The sequence below is a fragment of the Aphanomyces astaci genome (assembly GCF_000520075.1).
Source record: "Aphanomyces astaci strain APO3 unplaced genomic scaffold supercont1.5, whole genome shotgun sequence".
Taxonomy (NCBI): domain Eukaryota; phylum Oomycota; class Saprolegniomycetes; order Saprolegniales; family Verrucalvaceae; genus Aphanomyces; species Aphanomyces astaci.
In genome coordinates, this window is record NW_009798268.1 from 1,265,787 (window position 1) to 1,273,008 (window position 7,222).

Here is a 7,222-nt window from a genome sequence, read left to right on the forward strand (position 1 = left end):
GCAAAGCTCTTGGCAGCCTTCGCCAGCTACAGTAAATCTGGTTGGACGTTCGCGATCAAGCCGCAACCTCCCAACTCACCCGACATGAACATCTTGGACCTTGGATTCTTCGCCGCCATCCAGTCCCTCCAGCATCGCACGTCAGCCCGAACTGTGGACGACCTCATCACCAATGTCCATGCAGCATTCGACACGTACCCGTTCGAGCGTTTGGACCGGACGTTCATGACTCTCCAAGCGCGGCTGGGGCTCCTGCCTGAAAACGTTCGATGCCCTGCGGATACCTACGACAGTGAGCGCATTGCCCTATGTGACGACGAAACGGTGGATGAGTTGATGGCTGAAGTTGGAATAGATCCAATCAGCTTATATAATGACGAGTAAAGCATACCGGTGCATGTTGCTGGTATTGCGTGAAGTTGGTGGGCTCGGTAGGAGGGTTCCTGAGGTAAACCCCCCTCCGAAATCGATTGAAACTGTCAGATTTTCCATATCTCGTCGTTTGATTGGTTCTGAGACACTTGGATCCCATGTTTTCATTGGCCACTTGTATCGTTACAACTCTAGAAGTTGATGCAAAGTATAACGTTTTGCAGAGTTTTTCATTTTATTCAAGGAGCCGTACAGCTTTTTTATGATCTACGCAAGTATTGTGGGACGGAGGGAGTACATCAATACGTACTTTTATAGTATAACTACTCAGGGTATTTATCCAAATGTGGTGGGTATTTGTTAGAAAATATTCACTAAATATTAGATAATTTTTCTATAAAGTTAACAAACACCGGGTGTATGGGGTGACGTTTTCTCCCAAAACGTGTATATATTGTGTATACACACCTCTACAAAATATTTCACCCATGCTACAAAACTCGGGGATCCACTGTACTCCTAGTACCTTCATACGCATCGATCGAAATTGATTGGAGGATTTCTGCGCGTCCTTGTGTGACAGTTGATTTGGATCATCATATGCTTTACTGTCCGGTTGAGGGGTTCATAATTGGTCCAAAATTGGCCAATCATAGAACATTATTATGTTCCGTGACAGTTGCCTGTCAAATGATTATTATGTATGGATAACTTGGCGGATACGACAATCCTATCCGACATTAGTCTTATTGGTTAAAAGTTCAACACTTCGTAGGCTTTCATTGGTAGATGACTCTTCATTTTCAATACAAAGACCAAATGTCGTATGTTCGTTTTAAAGAAATCTCTGACGAGGTGAGGGCATGAACCGCCTGGCCCCGGGTGCCACGTGTATTGCGCACAGAGGGTGCAACATGGATTCGCACCCTAAAGTTGTGTTTGCGGCCTGACCATATTTCTTGATTCGTACTGTGTCCCATGGGGGCGTGGGGACAGAAGTCCTGTCACCTCCAGGGACGTTGCAATAGCTTATATTTCCAATGAGGTTTCCAATGAGGTACCTAGAAATGCCCCGAGTAGATGTATAGTTTCACTGTTAATGTTGATAAGTATGTCTAATGTACTATTCATCATAACTCCTTGTGAGAATTAATATGTCACTGAAGTTGTTGCTAATGCAGTTATTTAACGCAAGCACAGGAACACAAACTGCTTCGAGTCCCAGTCCAGTGGCCCTGGCAACACCGGGTTTCTACGAATTCACAGAGATGAACATGCCGAGCTGATTGGTGGACGATCGTATTACCTATCTAATGAGTTGTTTATGGATGTACATCATCCATAAACCAAGCGCATCCGCTACTATGTTCTTGTACTAGTCAAAACTCGTCACCTTGTGTCAAGCTCTTCTCGATTTATCTTTGTTCTCGGGATGCTGAGTCGAGGTCATATTCAGGATATGATGTGCCAAACAAAGTCTTGGTGATTGTAGTTGGAAGGGCATGAAGTAGAAGCACACATGTGAGTAGGTGGAGGAAGAACTGAGAGTGAATTAATTCTGACGGCAGAGGAGAAACTGGCTCTCTAGATGTGCCAGTTCCTCCAACAGCTAATCAAATCCTAGAGTATGATTTGCCACGACATCCTGTTCTGTGACGAGTCTGTGATGTCTTCTACTCTGAGCAAAAGCCTCAAGAAGGCTCAAAACCCTCCTACGCGGCTACCCGACTGACAGGACAGTGGGGATGTTCTCTAACATAACAGGGTGTTTTGACTGCCTCCCAACAGCGCAACGACTGTCAACGGGAATCAGGTGCCCAGAGTGCAGTAAGAGGCTGGCGGTTAAGCTTAGTGAGCGTAACCACCACTGGTTACACCGTCTTTTGTCTTGGACTCAACTCGTCGGACATCCCATTCAGTGGGAACCTACCAATTGGCCCTCTCCGAACGACGCGGCGTGAAAGGGCCAGATGGATCGAGTAACCACCGGGATACCGTCACCCAACGATGTCGAACCAACATGGTCCAGGGCGTCCCCCGTACATGTCGGCGCAGTCAAGGGCTGAGAAGCCGGAGTTCGTACTTCCTGGTTCGCGCTGAAAGGTTCTGTCGGGGGCAGCTGCTTCACCCTTAGTTGACTGCGTTAAGCGCAGAACGATGTCACATCAAGTGGTTTGGTATAGATATCCGCGACTTGATGTCACGTATCGGTGTAAAACAGCTAAACGTCTGTTTTTCCACAAGGTCGTTGATGAAATTAAAGCGTACAACAATATGTTTGGTACGCCAATGGTGGCCAGAGTTGTTCACGATATGGATGGACACATCGCTTTGTCAGCCATGTGTCGCACTTATTTCGACCTGCCATCGGGTTTGTGAGTGTGGACGAGTTCGCAGCGTTGATGGGCGTCGACGTGACGGGCATCGAAGACGACCTCGAGGACGCGTACGTGCAAATGATCCGACGGGGGCATGCGGATTTCGTGCCTTGTGGACAACATTTCATGGACTTGATGCACCAGAGCGCGACAAACTATTTCCCTGGTCACACTACTACTGTAGTATATTGTTAACCTAACAGTTCAATTCAAGAACACATTTTGAGGTACTTCAGATTGTAATTCTACAAGTTATGTTCCACGAAAAACATCCACGAGTTATGAACGTTACTCAAAGTGTAATTCATGATCATTCTCACCATTTTGTCCCAAGCAATGTACTACTAGTAGTACGTAGTAACGTTTAATCAAAATATGGCCTTTTGTGCTGATTTGGCAAATCCATGGATCGCGAAACACTTTTGACAATCAAATGCATGATACGAGTACTATTAGTGCAATTATGCGACGAGAGAATACCATAGTCATGTAGTACTACTGTAAGTTACGGTAATATTTTCGACATTAATGTTGACTTTAAGCAACCATGCCGTCACCACGACCCTGTCCGCTTGTGAGGCATCAGTTATCGTCGGACGGCTCCAACGTGCCTCTGCATGGAGTAATGCAACGTCATACTAGCAGTACATACGCCAAGGCCCTCAAAGGTAAACATCCAACCACGTGATATTAACGATATTCCTTTATGCACTTGAATTGGAGAAATGTAGATGGGCCACTGTCAACAGCTTGACCCGTTAATAGTTCAATACTTGCTTCATTACAGAGACATACTTACGGGACTTGTGTGCTTATGGCCCACACAAGAATTTGATTCACAAACGCGTCCAGCTCGACTGTCAACAGATCACTTTAACTCTCCCGTAACGTTTCCTACTACGTACTAATACAACGCAGCCTAACTTGCGTACAGCTAACGATACATACTGTACCTAGTGCTATCAATGGCATTACTGTACCACTTGGAAGCCTCACATTCCCCTTTGGCATGTGAACTGTACAATAGAGGAGGATTGTACAATAGAGGAGGATTGGTCAATTTGAGTCCAGCAATTTGTGATTTTCTTGAGATCTCATTGGATATGAAAGTCGTAGGACCAGCTCCTTACGATTTCGTCAATTCACAAATGAATTGCGAAATTTTATGTGACCAGCTCCTTACGATTTCGCCAATTCACAAATGAATTGCGAATTCCGTAGAATGGATTATCCGGCTAAAAGTTGCGCAACCAGGAACTATATTTAGGTACTAGTACATCACAACGTCTAACAGTAAATAGGTTTTATCGTGCAATATTTTGTTTTTACTCGAAATTGGTCAACTTTCGGTGCTATTTTATGTAGACTTCGTTTTGAGCACATTTCTAGTCGATCCTACGAAGCGAAGTATCAAAGCTAGCGTTCTCAACGATTCTCTCGAAATTTGGTAAGTTTGACAACGAATAATTAGACTTGGACAATGCACACAAGCTGTGTACATTGTCCAAGTCTAATTATTCGTTGTCAAAAATATATTGACGAAAACTGAAATTAACAGTAAACGACAATCACAGCTTGTCGTTTACTGTTAATTTCAGTTTTCGTCAATATATTTCACCCAGCATCCGATATATTTCGACCAACGATGTTCTCTGCTGGCTCTTCATCGACGGTTTCGTTTTCGCGTGCTTCCACCTTTCGAAGCTTGATTCAGAAAGGAGCATCCAGCACGGCGCCACCCCCGCCGAACGTCGACGTCTTGCACAACATGATGTAAGCCTTTGTCGCACCCTACTGCACCGATGCTGTCCTTGTAAGTGGCTGTGTTATTGTCTCATAGGACTTCCTATATTCACTTGTACGCACATCCGCCGTGCGTTGGGCTCCTCTCGACGAAGCCGCTTGTGCACATGTCAGAGGAGCTCAATGCACGGTAGATCTGCTGTCCGAAACAACGAGATATCTCTGATGATGTCGAGTCTAAGCAAGCAGTGTTCTAACGTAAAGTCATAGGTCAAACAAGTAGAAGCATACAGGGAACGACGGAATGCAACGCCTACCGAAGATTTTTTGGTGTAATGACAGACAACTTCCAATCAGATTTGAATGTGAAAATATAGCTCGATGATTGGCGGAATTAAAATACTTCCCGCCAGATTCAATGCAAAAAAATAATCCACGACAAGCACATTTAAAAATGCGACGACGGGCGTATCCGATATCCACGAAGCTCGAAGCATTGGGAATGCTGGAAACCATGTCCGTCTACAAGGTGTCGGCTGCATTGGACGTCCCACGACGCACGTTGCGAGATTGGATGGCCCAAATGCACGAGATCCTAGCGTACGACGGTAACTTGAAAAACATGAAACTTCAACCTGGTGGAAGATACGAGGTCTTTCCCGACCCACCAGGACTCATCGAGTTCATTAACCACGTTCGGGACAACGAGCGCGCCCTCACGACCACACACCTCATCCTATGGATCAAGGCCAACCAGCTCGAGTAGTTGACTAACTACCTCGCCACCAAGCAGCAGCGGACGTCGTACGATTCTCTCCTCCGCCTACTGCAGCGATTCTGTGATCGCCACGGCTTCTCCCGCCAGCGTCCTAGCAAGAACAAGGTCAAGCAAGCTGATCTTGCTGATGTGCAGAGCGAATTTGCCGCGGAGTTCCACCGTGAGTACATTGCCTATGGCAAGGACTGCGTCTACAACGTTGACGAAACGGGCATCTATTACGACATGCCTCCGATCTACATTTGGGCCGTGAGAGGCGGAAGCTCGAAAACTTCCAGCGGTGAGAAGCATTCGCTTCGCATGACCGCGGTCCTCGCGGTGCGAGCTGCCGGTACGAAACTGCACATCCTCTTCATCATGAAGGGGGTGCCCGGCGGTCGCATCGAAAGCGGCGAGCTGGCCACGTTTCCATCCGGCCATCACTATGCTGTTCAGGAGCGTGCCTGGATGGACAACCGAGTCTGGGCCACGTACCTTCGGGATGTACTTGGAGAAGCGATCGAGGAGCCGTCAGTCGTATTGCTGGACAACTTCGAGTCACATGTGTCGGGTGAGTCATACAACATCATGTACGAAGAGCTTGGGGCTCACCTGTATGCGTTGCCGTCGAATGCGACGTCCGTGTGTCAACCCTTGGATGTCGGAGTGATGGCGCCGTTTAAACGCAACCTCCGCAACTTGTGGCTGCTCGAAGACCTCATCGTTGGCGATGATGATGATCCATTTTCACTTACCGCGCGTGAAAAGCGCATGGCATTGGTGAAGCGGTCGATTGCAGCGTGGGACCTCGTGTCGAGCCAAGAGATCCGCCGCAGTTTTGAGAAAGCTCTCCCTCAGGCCCAATAATTTCAGCGTTAAAAAAAATTCCCACTTAAATTAATTTAGTTATCTTCCTTTTTGTATTGGATTACGATTAATGTGAAAATTATTGGAAAAAGTTTGACACTGCCCGGGAATTGAACCAGGGCCCCTTCCTCTATCGTTTTGATGCCGTCGCCCTTAACCATTGAGCTACCGCGTCAAACGCTTACGCTTAGTCTGGAATCATCTACCCGTTCATATATTTCACTGTGGGACACCTTTGTAAACCGATTACCTTGTTCTTTACATCCCATGTTGTTGGTGTTTGGAGCCATTGCGATGTGAATCACACTACACAATTTAATTACCTGTAATAAAATGAATTGACCTCAGGTAGTGTGAATAAAAATTTCAGTATTGCACACTGATTGGCTCAAAACGAAACGTACATCGAAGTTAGCAATCCAATCAAATGATACAATTCACGTAGGATTCGAAGACAAAGTAGGCGTTGCATTCCGTCGTTCCCTGCCGCCAAGTTTTCACTTGTTGTGATTGTGAGCTCATGGCCATGGAGTCCAGCATGCCGAAAAGTCGCAAGCGTAACCCACGGCATGGGTAGATAGATAGATATACAGTACCACCTCGGATGCTGGGTGAAATATATTGACGAAAAATGAAATTAAACGATAGTTGGTTGAGTTATACTGCTGGCTTGGTGAAATATAAACTTGAAGTATGAGGTCTCCACGAAATTAAATGGAGATAACAAATATATCGGTGGTATTAGAATAAATAACAAATAACTAAAAAGTTATAGCAGAAGTTAAAGCTAGTGAAATATACTGCAAGCTAAGCGAAATATAGTGAAAAATGGCTGAAATTAACCGCAAAAAGGTGTAGTCGTTCTCCACGTTGATTCGTACTTCCTCTGTTATGTATCAATTGCAAGCGGGAACAGTTGGTATACTTCTAGGCCTCTGATTGGCAAAAAAATTAGTGGATTGGGACCACTGGGTTCCGTTCTTGACGTTCGTATTTTTGCTTGAATTATATATTCAATTTCGACGTTTTATCGACATACGAAAATTCACTACAAAAACCAAGGCAAATTTGACGTTTTTCAAGCTTTCTGATGTGAAATTTGACA